General features: G+C 39.9%; 2 long non-coding RNA genes across 2 annotated transcripts in view; one reads left to right on the top strand and one right to left on the bottom strand.

The window, feature by feature from the left end:
• The window catches only part of LOC136882456 (uncharacterized), a 58,565-nt gene that overhangs the window by 1,194 nt on the left and 37,277 nt on the right, over positions 1–20,094 (top strand). The window lies entirely within an intron of this gene.
• The window catches only part of LOC136882455 (uncharacterized), a 100,818-nt gene that overhangs the window by 79,862 nt on the left and 862 nt on the right, over positions 1–20,094 (bottom strand). The gene's annotated exons all lie outside the window — the stretch shown is intronic.

Here is a 20,094-nt window from a genome sequence, read left to right as displayed (position 1 = left end):
AAATTCCCTTAGCTGTGCAAGTGTGAAGTAAATATTACAGGGTATTTACAGATCGCGGATAAGGAAAATTATATAGTTGAGAAATACTACGCGTATTCGCATTCACTATTCGGCAAGTTATATTATTTTTTTCTTCACCATTCAGGCTCCATTAAAAGGAACCGCACATTCCGATGCGAGAAAAATTGGGACGTGAGACGTTACAGTAGAACGGGTCTGATAATGGAGATGGAACTTCGTAGCAAGCAAAGGGGATATGGTGGTATGTTTTGACGACAGGAAGCCTTTCTTGACGTCAGCCTTATCAGCGGAGTTAATGAGATGAAATGGATGTCGTGATACACAATACAGTGGGGAGAGGGTGGAACCCGGTACCGACACATTGCGTTAGTTCTGTTGGATAGTACCAAGGTGTCTGCTCAAGGCTTACGTTAGTCTACATCCAGACGAATCGTAATCAACAGCGTCGTACGCCCGCACTCCATATTCTGAACACTACGGAGAGGTTTGGAATTAAAAAAAAAATCCAAAGAAAAGCAGCTCGATTTGTTCTGGGTGATTTCCGACAAAAGAGTAGCGTTACAAAAATGTTGCAATGTTTGGGTTGGGAAGAATGAGAGAAAGAAGAGCTGCTCGACTAAGTGGTATGTTCCGAGCTGTCAGCGGAGAGATGGCGTGGATTGACATTAGTAGACGAATAGGTTTGAATGGCGTCTATAAAAGTAGGAAAGATCACAATATGAAGACAAAGTTGGAATTCAAGAGGACAAACTGGGGCAAATATTCATTTATAGGAAGGGGAGTTAGGGATTGGAATAACTTACCAAGGGAGATGTTCAATAAATTTCCAATTTCTTTGAAATCATTTCGGAAAAGGCTAGGAAAGCAACAGATAGGGAATCTGCCACCTGGGCGACTGCCCTAAATGCAGATCAGTATTGATTGAGTTGATTGAGTTGATCCAGGCTTTTGGCACGCAATCTCGTCATGGGAAATTGTATACCACCACTTCTACCCAGATGGTGAAAAATTTTCGGACCTATGGGACTGGAACTAACAAACCACGGTGGCAAACGTTTGTTTTGCCAGTGGCTTTACGTCGCGCACACACACACACAGATAGGTCTTATGGCGACGATGGGATAGGAAAGGGCTAGGAGTTGGAAGGAAGCGGCCGTGGCCTTAAGGTACGGCCTCAGCATTTGCCTGGTGTGAAAATGGGAGACCACGGAAAACCATCTTCAGGGCTGCCGACAGTGGGATTCGAACCCACTATCTACCGGATGCAAGCTCACAGCCGCCCCTAACCGCACGGCCAACTCGCCCGTGGCAAACCATTTAGACTCAACGCCTTAACCATCATGGTCACAAGGTGTGCTAGACTCATTTTTATTTTTGTAAGGAAATTAAAATATACTAAATGATGACAAACCCTTTAAATAGGCCTATTTTCGCATAATTTGAAAAGGTGGTCTGTACTGTCCGATGACGCCTAAACCAACAATGTTCATGAACATTTTTGGCGGTTAGCGAACACGCTATTTTGTTTAACTTTTCGAGCATGTTGATAATCAGAATACCAGTATTTAACTTTTGTGAATGAAACTTTTCTGTAACTTTTCGCGTTTTCGTTAACATTTAGGTTCGCACATACGCAAGGACGCAATTAGAGCGCGCAAATTCGTAGCGCGGAATACGAAGTTTTCTTATTTCTTCCAAACATTGACTACCCAAATCGCAAGCGAAAGTTCTAATAGTCTGTATTTTTTAAAATTCTGTTATATTCTTTTAGCTGTGTTCTAATGTAGTTTTTCTTTTTGCACTTTTACCAATCCCTTGGGATCGTTGTATAAGGCTTGACACCTCGGGCACAATAACTGAAATTGCTTGTTTTGATACTCGAAACAAACATAAGTGAAATGTCCAAGTCACCAGTCGCTGGGAATCTTCGTTTATACCTATAAAAAATAGCCTGTCATTAGTAGAAGCGGCTTTCTGATAATTCGTATCATTTCTGGCATTTCGGGCCCAATTACTCTAAACAAGAACTGAGTGTCATATGGGGGCAACCTCAAGAAAACTTTGAAAGCCTGCTGCATCATGAATCGAGGACCACTATTACATTAGAGTGAAATATCACTCTAAATGCACATTGTTGCTTTTTTTAATTAGTACCAGAACAGTTGGCCGTGCAGTTGGGGGCACACTGCTGTGAGCTTGCATCCGGGAAATAGTGGGTTCGAATCCCACTGATGGCAGCCCTGAAGATGGTTTTCCATGGTTTCCCATTTTCACACCAGGCAAATGCTGGGGGATGTACCTTAAGGCCATGGCTGCTACCTTCCAACTCCTAGCCCTTCCCTGTCCTATCGTTGCCATAAGACTTATCTGTATCGGTGCAACATAAAGCCACTAAAAAAACGTTTTTAAGCCTCATTCAATGCTTTTCTATATTTTAGTGAATACTTTGTCACTAGAACATACAACACACAAACCTATAATCAAGAAAATAAAACGCATATTCAATACATTAACTAAATTTAAGTCTGGCTCCATGGCTAAATGGTTAGCGTTGTTGGCCTTTGGTCACAGGGGTCCCGGGTTTGATTCCCGGCAGGGTCGGGAAATTTAACCTTAATTGGTTACTTTCGTTGGCACAGGGGCTGGTTGTCGTCTTTATAATCATTTCATCCTAAAGACGCGCAGGTCGCCTATGGGTCTCAAATCAAGACCTGCATCTGGCGAGCTAAACTTGTCCTCGGACACTCTCGGCACTAAAAGCCATACGCCATTTCAATTTCAACTAAATTTACAGTACCATATTGCATAAATTCATGTGTTTATGAAATTAAAATGGAAATAAAGTTTGATACAGTATTGGAAATAAATGCTACACAAAACTAAAATTTACTAAGCCAAATTATGAAATGTGTTCATTTAGTAGCATAACATTACGCTAATGGAACTCTTCATATTAACACAGGAATAACTGAACTCCTTTCAGTGCTCTACTTTGCGTTTCCCATGTGCACAGCCCAGACAAGAGAACTGTTCTCTGCATATGTAATTTGAAGAGTGAAGATTCGTTTGTCTTTGTTCTTTTTCCTTCCACAGTAAACACACATTCCCCATTACTGATGATCGCTAGAAACTCCGGGAGCGTTATTTTGATGCTGTGGAGAACGCATGAAAATGATGCGGTCTCTACTTAATTTTGTAGAAAGTCTTCAGACTGTTTTTATTGGTTCATACTGTCAGCTTTGCATTCAAGAATTGCTTATACTGCCGATATTTAGAAGGGAGTAGAACAGATAGTGACAAACGGTTGTGCACTCTTGAAACTCTGACATCTTCACCTTTCATGTGAACCCTTGTTCCAGTTCTCTCTGGCAGTGGCGACGATTGGTGGGGCGAGGCAGTCTTCCCCCACGTTTTTGTCCCCTACATTTTTATTCTTTCAATTTAACTGCCTGAGGCTAGGAATTATAGAAAAGCAATGGAAATGATTGAAAAAGACAAAGTAGAGTCCAGCAAGGCAGTGCACTATCCCCATTATTGTTTATCACCATCATGGATGACATAATGAACATCAAGAAAACCTTTGAACTACATGCAATGGCCTTTGCTGGTGACATGATCTGGGGAGAAACAAGTACAGTCGACTCTATGATTGGAAGGTTAAGTTCCAGGAGTTCAATCTCAAGATAAGCAAACTCAAAACAGTAATGATGGCAATAGAGGGACGACCAGCGAACATCATGCTAGGAAACCACCCACTAGAAAGAAAGTGTTGAAAGCTTTACATAACTCGGCAGGTGGCAAATAGAGTGCAGAAGAGCTTTTGCTTTTACCGGCAAGTACGAACACTTCGCGATCCCAAAGTACCAACAAAATCAAAGCTGGTGATGTTCAATCAGTACTTCATACCAATCTTGACCTATGGTATTGAAACCTGCACCCTCGCTAAAAAACTCATCATGGTTGCAGGCATCCGAGATGAAGTTCCTTAGGTCCACAATTAAAAAACTCAACTGGACAAGTTGAGGAATGATATGGTTAGGAAGGAAGCTGGGATTATCATTGTTTGATTGGATCAGCATATCCAGACTGATGTGGTTTGGGCATGTATTGAGGATGGAGCCAACAAGGACAGCATATGTTAATTTGGAGCAACATGTGGCATGGAAACGGATGGTGGAAAGACCAAAGAACCCACTGGATGGACATCGTAAAGATGGACATTGCAGATCGGGGAAGGACACTGGAGGACTTCATTAACAGCAGAATGTATCTCAATAAGACAGAATGAGAGGTTCGCCAGCAGTACCCAGGAAACTGGAACTGTAAAATGATTAAGAAAGAAATTTGTATAAGGCTTGTTACCTTATCAGCTAATTCTTCCTTTCAATTTCTTTAATTTTTAACAAAATTCTTACCAGAAATGTGCACAAAATGTTGTTTGTTGTGACTGACAGATTCATAGTGGCACAGCAATGTGTAGCATGGGTTGTGACGAAGGGTAGCAGGGGATGGGCACAGGTGATTCATCGGTCTGGCAGTGTGTTTAGTGTTAGTGCTTACAATCACACCATACTTGTATTCAAATGTAATACATGTGTTATTATTGTTGCTTTGTAAGTTTTACTGTATGCTATTGAATTAAAAACAGAACTATTATTACCACACAAAGTTGGTAGACTGTGAACCTTTACCTCCATTGAAATTTGCTGGGAGCATCAAAAAGCGTACCATTTTGTAGCCCCCACCCCACACTTCTAATTACCAATCACTGCTAGTGCTCTACGGGGTTGGGTACCCCCTGTGGGTGGGGAATGAAAATACACCCACAATATCTCCTGCCTGTTGTAAGGGACGACCAAGGGATGGTTTTAGAACCATGAGACTACTTGTGATTAGTACCATTACATGAACACCATGGGTCGACTTTTCTTGAGATTAGTACCACTATGTAAGGACCACCATGAATCTACGTTACCTAGGAGTAGTACCCTTGTGTGGAACAGCACGGGTCTGGGCGTTGCCTATGGTTACTATTCTGTGTATTACAGAGGCGCAGTGGGGAGGGGCAGCATTTCGCTGCGCGGACTAGTCTCCATGTGCTGTAACGCTGCCCTGGATTGTTGGTTCCCCTGTGTTCAGAATGGGCATGTGCTACCTATGAGTAGAACCACTTTCTGAGAAACTCCATGGGTCTGCAGTGCCTACACCACGGGAATACCAGCACCTGTGATTAGTACCATTATGTGCGAAACGTCATGGGTTTGTTACCTATGAGTGATGCCATTGTGTGCGACATTCCTTGAGTCTACATTACTTGTGATTAGTACCACTTTAAGAGGAATACCATGGTTCTGCTTTACCAGTGATTTGTAAAATTATGATGGGCAGGTGACCTGGATTTTGGACCCCTTTAGATAATACGGATCATTCCAGTAATGAAGGTGTTGTGAATTTGATTCACTGATTGTTTTCGTCTCACAATCATTTTTTCATTTATTTTAGACAGTCATCACAGGTTGGGTATGAAATGCAATCGCGAGTTTTTACGACCAGATGCCCTTCCTGAGGTTAATCTCGTCAAAGAAGTTGAGATGATAGTAGGAAGAGGGAGGATACCCGGCACCAGCCCATCGACTACTCCTGACGAATAGCACCAGGGGGTCTGCTTAAGGCCTGAAGTCCCCATCTTAAGGACGAGCGCTCACTCCATATGAATACTGCGGAAAGGCTTTTGGCACACAATCTACTCACCACGAGAGTTGGCCATGTGGTTAGGGGCGCACAGCTGTGAGCTTGCATACAGGAAATAGTGGGTTTGAATTCCACTGTTGGCAGCTCTGAAAATGGTTTTCTGTGGTTTCCCATTTTTTTCATACCAGGTAAATGCTGGGGCTGTACCTTAAGGCCATGGCCACTTCCTTCTCTCTTGTAGGCTTTTCCTATCCCATCGTCGCCATAAGACCTATTTGTGTCGGTGCAAAGTAAAGGAAAAAAAATGCGCCACCTTTCGTAAAGTGGTAAAATGTAAATATATCATGGCATTGCCTGAGGAGTCAATTGCAGCATCTTCATGCATGGCAAAATATAATGAAACTTTGTGTGATTACAATATGAAAATTAGCCTTTCAAAGACTGAAGTGGTGTCGATGGGTAAGAAACCAAATAATTGATGTCAGGTTCGGAATACAAAGTTGGAACGAGTGGATCATTTAACACACTTATGTGTGTTCTCCCAGGATGGTGGGACAGTGAGCTTGCTGTTCCAATCAGAAGTATTCTGTAAGAAACTGTTTACACCAGTCTGTTTTCAGACCAACTTTGCTTTATGGGAGTGTAGCAGGGTGGACTCAGGATATCTTTCAAGTTACAGAGGACATGAATCTAGTGAATGATCGCTGGTACAAACATGTGGGTACAATGGCAGGACCACGAACCTAGTACGCAGGGGGAGAGGTGATACTCGTGACGGATAGGGGGTTCCTAACCAGCTTGCCGGCAGACTTGAGTGAAATAAAGTTACTCTTGCGGACCAAACAACTTTCTGTGGGTGGGGGACACAGACAAAAAATATATCCACGATATCCCCTGCCTGCCGTAAGAGACAGCTAAAAGGGGCGGCCAAGGGATGCTGAATTTTGAACCATGAGATTACCTGTGATTAGTACCATCACATGAGGAACACCACAAGTCGGACTTTCGTACTACTATGTGAGGAATACCATGGGTCTGTAGGTGGATCACTATGGGTTTACAGTATCCGCTACTATGACGAAGGCTCCCCTCTGGCCAGGTTTGCTTGCAACACCCCAAGCAGATAGAGGCTATAATCACTGGGGTGTTTCAGTATATGATTGAGGACATCGTGGGTCTGAATTTCGAGGAACACCATGGGTCTGGACGTTGCCTGTGATTAGTACCACTGAGTGACACCGTGGGTCTGCGTTGCTTGTGATTAGTACCACTATGTGAGAAACACCGTGGGATAGTGGGGGTCCCTGTGACTAGTACCACTATGCGAGGAACACCATGAGTATATTGTGATTAGTACCGCTACATGAGAAATGCCATGGTTCTACTTGACTAGTGATATGTACCAATGAGGGGCCATTGACGTGGATTTCTGACCCCTTTAGACAAGCATCGATTCAGGATTGTTTTGGAAGCAGCCCCTTGGGCAGTAACTATTCTTTTAAGTTAGTTTCTGAAAAGGTGATGTATTGCAGGTCAGATCCGATTGTTTAAGTTCATAATCACAGTTCGTTGTCACTCTTTGAATTCTAGTCAGTGGGTTGATTTCTGAATTATTTTTAACTTTTAATATTGAGTTGGATCTGCTGATTATTTTACATATTCAACCATTCATTCTTCATCACATTTTGAATTCCGGGCAGTGGATGAGTTTTGGAATTGTAAATTCTCATTTCGTACAGTTAAGGACAGATGACCTAGATGTTAGCCTGCTTTAAAGAACAAGGATCACAATGGCTGAAGCTGTATGCATAAACTTGCTCTGGTGGAGGGGTCATGGAGAATGTTACCCAGGAGAATAATGGACTTGGTCTTGGAGGGTAAAAGTAGAGGGAGACCAACATGATGGTTACGCTCGGTTCATGATTTAAAGATAAGAGGTGTAGAACTAAGAGAATGCAGAGCTATATACAGGATTGTGGCAGAGTTTAGTAAAATCAGAGGCTTGCACACTGAAAACTGAAAGGCATAAGTTTATAATGATACTAGTTGATGTACCCGTGCTTCGCTATGGGATTGGATTCTGAGACTGACCTTGTGGTTTTCCTAACTGAAGTCAACATAGGTCATTACACAAACGTCAGTAGGAAAGTAGCGATTAAAAGCAATATCATATAAAATACTCGATTAAATGAAAAAACGCACTTTTCTCACTTTTAACGAACAGTACTACAGTGCTGATCTAACAGTCCAAAGTTCCAGAGCTGGAATAACCAAGCCGCAGACAGTCGTGAACACTCCTCTGACATTATTCCGTTAAATATGCACTCTGCTCATTCCAATCAGTGCCTCAGAGTAGGGGTTGAATAGCTCGAATGCTATAATGAATGAACCACTGTGTTACGTACCAGTAGTATCAGAAAATGTATGAACCAGTGGAATGGCATGCTAAAGAAGGTATCAAACTCTCCAGCTACTTCCCACCAATATTCAGGCAGGCTGTTATACTCGGTACAACCGGGCGAGTTGGCCGTGTGGTTAGGGGCGTGCAGCTGTGAGCTTACATCCGGTAGATAATGGATTCGAACCCCACTGTTGGCAGCCCTGAAGATGGTATTCCGTGGTTTCCCATTTTCACACCAGGCAAATGCTGGGGCTGTATCCTAATTAAGGCCAAGGCCACTTCCGTCACACTCCTAGCCCTATCCTATTCCATCGTCACCATAAAATCTGTGTCGGTCTGACGTAAGGCAAATTTTAAAAAATACTCAGTACGCAGCAGTAATCCTGTCTATCATAAATGAGTGGCAACAGAAGACACAAAGCACATTACAAACAGTGGTCAATGTCATGCTATTGTTGATCAATTTTATGAGCTTCCTATATTGTAGGCCTTCACATTTAGTTTTCTTTTGACTCTGTGATATCAGGTCGTCTTATAAAATTATTTATAGCGTGGACTGTAGTTTCTTATTCTCAGACTTCACGTACCGATTTACATTAAATTCTTTTTACCCATTTTCTTGTGACTCGGCGCTGATTTGGGCTTAGTAACAAAAATCCAAATTCATTAATATCTCTGATCATAGCCGGTACGGTAACAAGGTATAAGACATAAATGATCGGAAAGTTCAAACTATATAACTGTAGTTATGTAATCGATACGACCACTAATAACATAAATATTTGAGATTTAAATTTTAGGCCTTCCCCTAAACTACCATTTTATTCAGCGTGAATACAATTATTTATGGTGTAAATTACAGCAACTTATTCCCCGACTTCGCATACTGATTTTCACTAAGGTACGACCAATAATATACATATTTGAGAATTAAATTTTACGCCTTCCCCTAAACTACCATTTCACTCAGCGTGAATACAATTATTTATAGCCTAGATTGTAGCGACTTATTTCCCAACTGTGCATACCGATTTTCATTAAATTTTCTTTAGCCGTTTTCTTGGGATTCGTGTACATACATACATACATACAGAAATTACGGCAAATGAAAAAGTGCATTTCCTTGTTACTATGGACATGACTGATACAGAAATACTGTCCTTTTTAAATTCTGAGCAATGTACAGACAAAACTCTTATAGATATATATAGATAGATATCTATGATGCAAAAACAGGTGACCTTTCGGTTTTGTTTTTCCTACAATACTGACAAATGTAAGACAGTGATTTGTCAGCAGAATCTGAGCAAGACAAGATGTGGTAATATTCCTCCTGCTCTATGAACTTGCCTCCACCCGCCTCTGAGCACTGTAAGTCACTGCTTGGCAGTGTATACTTCCATGTCACATATATTTCAACAAGTTTGATGGATCTGTTACAGTCTGAAGGAATGAATAAGAAACTCAAAAGTGGTGCACTATTTAAATACTATGTATTTGTCATACTTATTTGGGGCAGGTTTAGAGAAGTCATCGTTTTTGCTGGATGATTTTTTAATTTTTCATTATTTGGAGTAAGGTTCTTCACACCGTTTGGGCTAAATGTCTGACATGGAAGAACATAATTTTATTCTATAAAATAGTTGTTCCACAGATTTTGGCTGCCAGCCCATTTAAGCATGGAAAGTTTTCTCTAGAAAAGTTTTGGTAGAATACGAAGATTTTTGCAGGTTAGGTGAGGTTTTTCTTGGGATTTGCTGGTCTCTTTGTGGAGCTATGGTCCTTGACGTTTGTCAGCTGATGGGGAGGGGCAGTGACTGCTGGGAGGAAACATACAGCGAGAAGGAAATGGCTACATGGTTATAACACCAGAAGCACAAGTATGTCATTTCAATGCTACCATAGCTACTGATTAACACTATAACCGTCAAAAAGATAAATATTACATACTTCTTAACTCGCCTTCACGTTAACTAATTAACATCGCTATTGATAAAGAGATAAGTGAATTTACACTTTTCCCCTTCAATTTCATTCCTTAATACGTAAATCTCCTATTGTTACAGACTTTGAACCACATTTTCCCTTTCGACTCTATATAAGAAGCTAGTCGCACCTTCCAGCTAATATTAACACAGCTGCTTACCATCGAGCACTCTTTCTCACTCGTACATGCTTTAAAAAGACTGCAGACTTATCTCTTCACACGAGATTAACAAACTAACAACTTTAAATTTTATTATAAACCCCACTTGGAGTGATCAGAAATACTTTCCTTCATCATTATTCTAAAGATCAAACTGTTTAAGCTCTAATTTGATTTCTTATGCCTTCAATTAACTCAATTCTAATTAACTGTGTTCTTAGAGAAGTTTATAGTTGTGGCTACTTATTATAAAACATTTCCCTCGCCTATACAACATAATTTCAGAGAGCGGCAGAAATGTCTCATCACTGACTTTAAAATGTATTTAAACTCCACTTGGAGTAATCAGTAACAATTTTCTTAGTCATTATTCCAAAGTTTGAACTGTTTAGGCTCCAAACATATTTCTAACGCCCTCAACCAATACAGGGCGCCATTTAACAAGATTCGACGCAGCAATGTGTGTTCTTATAGAACTAGTAATATGCAACTTGTTACCACATTTTTAGGCAAGGAGATTCAAAAAGGTATATATATTCACTGTTTCTAAGGCTTTATTATAAGAATATCTTTACTGTCATCCCTCTTTCTCATCTTTTATCACTTTTATCATTTGTAATTTATCTTTAAAAAAAACTACAATTAAGAACAATCAGGATCCTGATTTATCTTTCAGGTTTGATATTAAGGCTGAAGATGCCCTTAAATAAAGGGCAAAACATGTCCCTATAATTCTTCATAAAGATTGAATTCTTAATTAAAATCACTCTTCATGTATTGAATAGGTGGAATAAAAGAAACATTAATATTTCTTTGACTTCTATGTGTTAGCTGTACAGAACGAGCTGCAGATGTGAGACTTTGTTGGAGGGTAGACATTATATAAACAATAAAACTTAAAGCAAAACTTGAATTACAGGTTCCTTAGTTCATCATGTTCACTAGTTTGCCGTTGTGGGGACGTATGTGAACATGATGAAAGATTCATTTTAATGTATACCACGTAACTTCTAAAGAAATAAGTCAGTAAGTTGAAAGTTAAATCATTAGCAGTTAACCTGTGTTTCCTCGCATGGTGACTGCAGCGCTCGCTTTCATAGTATTGTTTGTTGAAATGTTTGAATACCTATACTTCTGAAACTCTATACCTTACAGATTGTTAGGAAGGCGAGGTGTCAGTTATTTCAATTATCTTTTTGAAACGAAGAACCTCACTCCATTATTAGGCGTGACAGTGGATGTTAGGTGAGCGGTGTGCTCAGTAGCAAGTCCTTTTCACATTTTGTGCATTGTAATATGTTTGTCTTATGCTTGTCTTTAATGTGAAATGTTTATACTGCAACTGTTATTAGTGAATTTATACAAGTTGTGAAACAATTGAGGAAGTGGACTCGGGACAACTGATGGGAATGAAGCACGTGAGGTTTACGAAAGTGATAACTCTGGAACAGTGTCTGCAAGTTGAAGAAGGGGAACTTTTGTCGATTGATGACTATTCCATGTGTTTGAGGAAAGAATGGAATTACCAAGTGAGGCCTCCATGCTCCTGCTGAAAATGTTTGAACCCTGAAACAAAATTTGCAAATGATCCAGGAAAGATGCTGAAAGCAACAGAAGTGATAGCACTGTAAAATGTTTCCTATTATCCTGGATTGCATGTTTGCATTATTTAGTTTAGCATACTCCAAAATGTTGCTAAAGCTTAATGGAAAAGCTAAGGAATTTGATATGAAGATGAATATTAATAAAACAAAAGTCCAATGCATATTATGACCAGTGGTGAGCCTGTACAAGTAGCACAGTTCGAATACCTTGGCCAGATCATAACAGAAAACCTTCAGTGTCACTTAGAAATGAAAACACAGCAAAGCAAAACTTCAGAGGTAAGCAGTCCCTTCTATGACAGAGAACAATGTCCCTCACCTTATGAAGAAAAATAATGAAATCTTCTGTTTGGTCCATTGCGCTGGACATTAGCCTTTGAGATGTGGTGCTGGCATCGGCTGCAGAGGATAAGTTGGGTGGAGAAGACCAACACTGAGGTATTGAGCGTTGTCCAAGAAAGACATGTGTTGAGTCAGATTGAGAAGAGAACATTTTTGGATGGGACATATGCTTCGACATAGGAATGTGTTGATGGAAATTCTGGAAGGTAAAATACCAGGAAACGACCTCGTGCGAGACCAAAAGACATCGACATTTCTTGTGAACTCAGGATGCAGGAACTATGCAGATGAAAAATGAACTGCACAGGATCAACCCAGTTGAAGACTCATCGCAGGGAAACCAGTCATTACACTGAATTACTCTTCCTTTTTCAAATCTTAAGCATTCGTGTTCCTAAAGAACTGTCTGCCCCTTAGACCAGTTTCTTGATACGGGGTCGGGGATAAGGCGAGGTGAATTTATATGGCATATTCTATGGCCGGATGCCCTTCCTGTTACCAACCTCAGTTTAGGAGCTAATGAAGATGAAATGCATGAATATGAATGAAACTGGGTAAGGAGGTGGAAGGAATCATCTGTGTCCTGTGAATAGGAACTGTCCTGGTATTTGCATGGAAGTATAAATGGGGAAATGATAGAAAAACACTCAGGATAGTCGACGGTGGGGTTCGAACCCATGCGTCTCCTGAATTCAGAGCTCTGCTCCATTGTATTAACACGCTCGGCCTCTCCACTCGCTCATGTTCCTAAATAACTACCTCAAATTCACGTATTTAAAATACTTCCATCTTTATACGGGCACATTATTGATAAGAATAAATTCACAATATATAAAGTAAACAATATTACATAAGTCTTGGGAATAGTTTCAGCATTTACTGGCCGTCTTCAGCCAAATAAAATTAAACAATTTATGTGATAACTAAAAAACATCTATACTGGACAAAGACATTGTTGTAGGAATTATTATAACATTAAATATAGATAACAAAAGTTAAGGTTGATTTCTAGTCACAATATGACTTAAGTTGACTTAGGACCTCAGGCAACGAAGTAAATCTGGAAATGATAGCCAGAATTAGGAATGAATAAAATACACAGAAAAGAAATTAAAAAGAACATTATTTGAGAAACTCACCTCTAAAGTCTGATGTAGAACAAGCTCTGACTTGTAGGAAGCAGGCAATGTAAACAAAGGAGTGGATAGGGTGAGGAGGGATGGGAGTAAACAAGGGGGAGGGAGGGGAGGGTTGTCTTAAGGTGGGGCTGAAGGATGAGGAAAGAAAGACTGCTGCTGAGAGGGGAATTTAGAGATCTTTTTATCTGAGGCATGATTACTATAGATAGGAATTAAAAGGTAAAATAAAATGTTTGGTTTCTCTGAAATTTTATTTAGATTGAAGTTACAATTGAAAAACTGTTCCAGATAGATAAAACAATGTTCCGTAACATTGAGCAGGAGGCGAGCCTCCGTGGCTCGGGCAGCAGTACGCCAGCCTCTCGCCGCTGGTTTCAGTGGTTCAAATCCCTGTCACTCCATATGAGATTTGTGCTGGACAAAGCGGAGGCGGGACAGGTTTTTCTACGGGTACTACGGTTTTGTCATAATTCCAGGAACATTCTCAATTAACATTTCATTTCATCTGCCATTCACTAATCACCCCAGAGGAGTGAGACAGGCTTTGGCAGCCGGCACAAATCCTATCCTCACTCCTAGATGGGGGCTTCATTCCATTCCTGACCCAGTGGAATGACAGGAAACACTGGATTTTCATTTTTTTCATATATTTAATGTTCTACAACATTGTTTTTGTCTGGTATACATATGTTTTAGTTATCACATAATTTAATTTTATTTGGCTGAAACTAGTCCCAAGACTTCCATAATATAATTTACTTGTCAATTTATTCTTATAACTGCACTTCAATATGGAACAAAAATGCATTTTATGGGGCATATTATGGCCTTTAAGCATAAAAGGTCAGCACTGCCCTCACTAGTGAGTAATGCAGAGTTAACACTTTCTATTGACCTGAATTGGTCATCTTGAACATTTAAATTTACTTGCCACTAGCTGTTGTACCCACTATTGACTGGACAGTGACTTTGCATGTTGACCTGTCCTTCCTGTTGTTCGATGGGCATGCCTCTTGTCACATACTCTTCCTTGCCCTCTTATGCCCTTTGCAGTTAAGTCTTTGATTTTTTTGCATGTGACTACAGCTCATTTTCCCTACTTTTCACTATCCGAAAATGGCATTGAACAAATGTAAGTAATGTTCTGAATAAATTTAGTCAAGAAAACTTTTCCTGTAAAACAAATCATAAGAGAAGTTTCTAGAGTCACTCTGAAGTCTCCTGGATTATTTTGAACAAAATCAATCTCTACTGATCTGTATTTAGGACTGTTGCCCAGGTGTTTTGTTTTCTTAGCCTTTTCTTAAATGAATGGAAAGAATTTGGAAATTTATTGAAAATCTCACTTCGTATGTTATTCCAATCCCTAACTCCCCTTCCTATAAACGAATATTTGCCCCAATTTGTCCTCTTGAATTTCAACTTTATCTTCATATTGTGATCTTTCTTACTTTTAAAGACACTACTCGAACTTATTCGTCTACTAATGTCATTCCACGCTATCTCTCCATTGACAGCTCGGGACATACCACTTAATTCTAAAATATCCCACTTAAATTTATTAAAATCCACCTTTTCAATAGAATACAAAGTTGTTACAATTAGGAATTATACTTTATTATAAATCATTGCCGGGCTGAGTGGCTCAGACGGTTGAGACGCTGGCCTTCTGACCCCAACTTGGCAGGTTTGCTCCTGGCTCAGTCCGGTGGTATTTGAAGGTGCTCGGATACGTCAGTCTCGTGTTGGTAGATTTACTGGCACGTATAAGAACTCCTGCGGGACAAAATTCCGGCACCTGTCTCCGAAAACCGTAATAGTAGTTAGTGGGACGTAAAGCAAATAACATTATTATAAATCATTATTGGGACATGTTTCGCCCACTAGCTGGGCATCATCAGCCATCAATTTATACCGCTTAATCAAAATCAGATCCTGATTTTGTTCACATTGGTACATACTTACGTTATAGAAATGTTAAAAAGTGCATTTTCATTTAACAGTTTGAAGTTAATGAATTATAAAAACATAAAACACAGATTGCTTGAAGTAAAAAAATTGCTAAATAGATCTTAAAGGATTACAGTTTATTGATAAATGTCCATTTCTTCAGTGTGGTTAATGACTATGAATAAAAACTCATTCCATGCATTAAAATTTATTAAGATGCACTGCAAGGCAGTGCTCAAATCTTGAACACAAAATCCAATTCTGGTTGTAAACTTTTTATCGAAGCTATGGTTGTGACAAACCATAGCCTTTACAATATTTATAGCATTGATTATTTTCAAATTGTGGATGTTAAACTCTCTTAAGAATGCTCTTTAATTAGGGTGTGCTGTTCTTGATAGTTGCTTTGACGACTAAAAAAACAGTATATTGAAATTATTAATAATAATAATAATAATAATATCACGTATAAATTTTGATCTGGCATCCTTAGCAAATTCCGTGGTGAAGCAAACAACTGATTTTGTGAAGCGAAGTTAGTTGATTCCTTAATTTCGAGGTCTAAGTTTGATGCCTTTTGTTACGTTTCTGGTCGAAAGGGGACACACTGTGGTGATGTAAGGTGATGCGTAAGTGTTGCTTCTAAGTGCAGTAATATGTCTGTGTCGGCAACAAGAGGAAGTATGTTTGAAATTGGGACTGTTGGTGACTGAAAATGTAAGACCGCATAACATGTTTACCACGTACTTCCTCGTCTGGTCTAAGGTTGACTAGTTACGCTGGCATTGCCTGTCTGTGACTGTCAATATCGTTGCCTATGTTATAATGCAAGGCTTGGAAATAGAGCCCGTAAAACTCTATCGAAGTGGTCACACTGAAGTTCAATGCTGGGCTGCTAGGATCGCTTTCTTGCCCCCTGTCTACCAGGTTCGCGCCTTTTAAACGTGTTCAGTAACGGAGTTGGTTGTGAATGTATTATGTATTCATTGGATGTTAAGCATTCGCAGTTTGTCATGGTTTAATGACGAATAATTAAAGGTAGTAGAATTTCGTTTCACAAGTTTCCAGTGAATGTTCAATGTTCGAAACATTATACAGAGGAAGTATTATGCATGCGATAAGACTTCAAGCTGATGAAATTAGGCCTCTGTTCCTAAGTTTTGATCAGTTACGTCATAAGAATCGGGCGATCCCAAAATTTGTCACTGGACTTTTTTGTAAGCAATGCTAGCGTGACCAGCAATCATTTGAGAGGCCCCTTCAAACTCAGAAATCTTAAATTAGGAAACCAACCAGAAAAACTATTTGCACAAAAAATGTGGAGAAAATGAATTTAGCAAGAGCTAAAATATTGTATTTTCCGCTGAAACAATCTCTGGTTTGAAAAGTATGGAGGTGGTTTGTTCAGAGAGCATTAAATACAGTTTAAAATAAACCATTTGTTTTGTGGAGCATTTTATGAAATTGTTCGATGCGCATGTCTGCAACACCTCACATCGGGCATATTCCAGGAATGAGAACAAACGAGCATCTTTTAGTACTGAAGATGAACACCTCAGTTGGTTAATTAATGATTTCCTGTCATATATTAAGAAAATTCAAATGCATTCAGAGAAAGTAAAAAAGATTCATGAGGGAAATGTATCGGGCATAATCTTGACTACCCAATCCACTGTGGCTTGCGTAAAATACCTCATAAGTATACATTTGCATTATGCATTGATGAGGAACCTAAGACGCCAAGCGGAATAAAATGACATTATGGTTCGTGTGGCAGAAAAGACTACCAGCTACTCACAGTCCACCAATATGCCTCATTAGTTTTCAAGATCGAGGAACCCTCAGATACCGAAAATAATCTTCTGTGGCACTTCTGCAGTGAATGAAGGAATTTCTCACCTGCGCTGCGCAGTACTTGCCCCGAAGAGGTGGTTTTTTTTTTTTTCGAAAGACATGTGCAACAGTGAAATTAAGTGTAGAAAGTGTAAAGACAACAAACCACCTCTTTTTTTACTATGAACATTTGAGACCTCTATTAGACAGCATTGCTTCAAGCCACTCAAGTAAAAGAAAGTTTTGAAACTTCAATGAGATATCCAAGCCAATGCAGCACTGCTCTATAAAGTACTGTCAATACTCGCAAAAACATGCAGTTCTTTTTATTTAGGATATAATTTACGCATCGACATATACGGCGATCCGAATACAAGGGGACAAGAACGCGATCCTAGTGGCTGAATGGTGAACTAGGATGTCACCAGTTTCCATGGGTGCATTTCAAGGCCTTGTATTATAGCGTAGGCAACGGTCAATATGCTTGTGCTCCTTGTGTTGTATCTGTGAGGGTAGGGGTGGGGGATGTGCTGTCAGCAACGGGAGGTTGGTGGGGGGCGGATTGCTAGGGAGTTGTTTATTGGGTTGGCAGAAGTTTTTAATAATGATGTTTTAAATGTTTTGTAGGCTATTGTCTCTTAAATTCAATATTTGTAGCAACTTGGGAATTGTTTCATACAGGAGATTTTAAACTTCAATTATATGATTGAGATTCTGACTTTTGTTGTAATATTGGTCTAAGTAGATGTAAAAATTTTCAAATTCTTTCATTATTTACCTTTGTTTACTTTTCATGGTGTGGGTTACTGTAGTCACGTCCTAGTTCATGAACGGCTGAGTGGCCTAGCAAGTGGTCCTGAGTCGGGATACCAGTTGCTACGGAATGGGAGTGGACATCTCGAACATATTGAGTCATTGCCTTCCTTGTGCTCAGGCGGCTAGGGCTATACAATCTGCCGGTGGTCCCTAACCAGTTAGAGGAGAGATCCTCACTTGCACTGTTTAAGTAGGGTAGCATTCTGCTTCATGAATTTACGGAGATCAGAACATATTAAGCAAGCCTCGGAAATATGGGAGTAACAGTCCCACTCTCATTTGACAGGCGAGGGACTCCTTGGAAACAACTTTGCGAACGAAATGGAATTCGATGGGGAGCTATCAATATTAATGGGGCTTACGGAAGAAAGTAGAACTGGCTGAGTCAGCAAAGAGGATGCATCTGGATGTGCTAGGAGTGATATTTGGGCAAGGGGAGATAAAGTGGAAGAGCTAGGAGATTATAAAGTGTACTTAATGGGTGTTAAAAATGGTAGGGCTGATCATCAGGAATACTATTGCATGCAACATCATTTGTTAGGCACCTAAACGAGCGAATGTGGGTAGATTTGGCAGTTGGAGAAATTAGGACGAAAATTGTCTCGGTGCACTCACCATGTGAGGGTGCGGATGAGGATGAAATTGACAAGTTTTATGAAGCATTGAGTGACATTGCAGTCAGGGTCAACAGCAAGGATAGGGTAGTGCTAATGGGTCAATATAAGACAATCAGAAGATTAATTTAAAACTTTAAAATTAGCAGTTTTATTTCTTTCCTTAAGTTTTTTTCTTTTTTCTCTTTTTTCTGGATGTTATATTTTAACAAAACAATTTGCTAAGCGAATAACACAATCTTAATAGCTTGCCAAGTAATTAAGTTATTTACACGATTTAGCCTGTAGGCTAGAAACAATGCCTTTTAGAGAGGTCTAGAATACTTGTGGTAAGTAAAAAAGAAAAATGCAAAAAAAAAGAAAAAAAAAATTGCTGGACTTAGGATCTCCTTTGAAAAAACAAAGTACTTGACTAATATTCCTGCAGCTCCCCAACAACTAAAGACAAGGTATGGTATGATTGAAACGAGTTAACAGCTTAAAATATCTCGGTGAGATTGCGCAGATGGGATCTAATGAAATAGGAGCTAACAGTAAGCGAGAGGATGGCTGCAGCGTTTCGCAGAACACATGACCTGTACAGGAAAAAGGCAGTTTCAGTGCAAGCTAAGCTTGGCCATTACAACAGTGATTAAACCCAAATGTGTGTATAGAAGTGAATGCAAAGGCTGGTCTGAGAGAAGTTTGAGAGAAAGATCCTTTGAATGATAATGCACCCAAAGATCGTGGCTGGACAATGTTGGTTAAGAGGAACTGTATCAGTATTACTCCAGCCCGGCTGTAATCTTATTTGTAATGTTATTAAGTGGAAATTAATGAAATTTTACTTGGAGAGCATCTCGGAACAGAGATGTGTTCATTGCAATGTCCAGGATCCCACCATCCCGCCCGAAGAAGTACATTTAACTTTATAACATAATGAAGACTGTTGCACGCCATTTTAATTTCTGAAGTAGCTACTTGCATTCCTGTTGGCCAATGTGAAGTGGCACGTGATCTCGTTCCCGTCAATGTTAATCATAATCCGTTACCAACCCCGACCAGTGGTCTTGTCCAGGTCCTATTCTAACTGTCCTCACGGCAAGAACCAGTCCAGACCAATCGCGTTTACACACGAAACTAAAGGCCGCTTCGCGGCTTCTAACCCTTTGCTTGTCCCTCCCGTTATCGAAGCATCACTCGCTCTTTAGTTCCTAAGTACAGAGGTTGTCAGACTGAGCACCGTTTGACAACATCCTTCCTGAGAGGGCCACGAGCGTGTAAACGACAATCATTCCGTGAGTGTGCAAAATCTTGACAGCCGGGCTGGAGTAATGATGTATCAAAAAACAATGACTGGAATCTATCAAGAAGAGACTACTAAAGTTCTGTGGTCACCTATTTGGAATGGATGACAAGCAGCTGACTGAGAATTTTTACCATAGTCTACTGTAGACCTAACACATAAGTAATTGAAGGAGGTCAGGAAGGATTGAAAAAAAAGGACTAAATTGTGAAGAAATTGCTAACGGAACAAAGTAGACACCAGATTAATAAC

The sequence above is a fragment of the Anabrus simplex genome, chromosome 10, assembly GCF_040414725.1.
Source record: "Anabrus simplex isolate iqAnaSimp1 chromosome 10, ASM4041472v1, whole genome shotgun sequence".
Taxonomy (NCBI): Eukaryota; Metazoa; Arthropoda; class Insecta; order Orthoptera; family Tettigoniidae; genus Anabrus; species Anabrus simplex.
The sequence above is the reverse complement of the archived record's forward strand: the minus strand, read 5'-3'. Positions and strand labels throughout refer to the sequence as shown.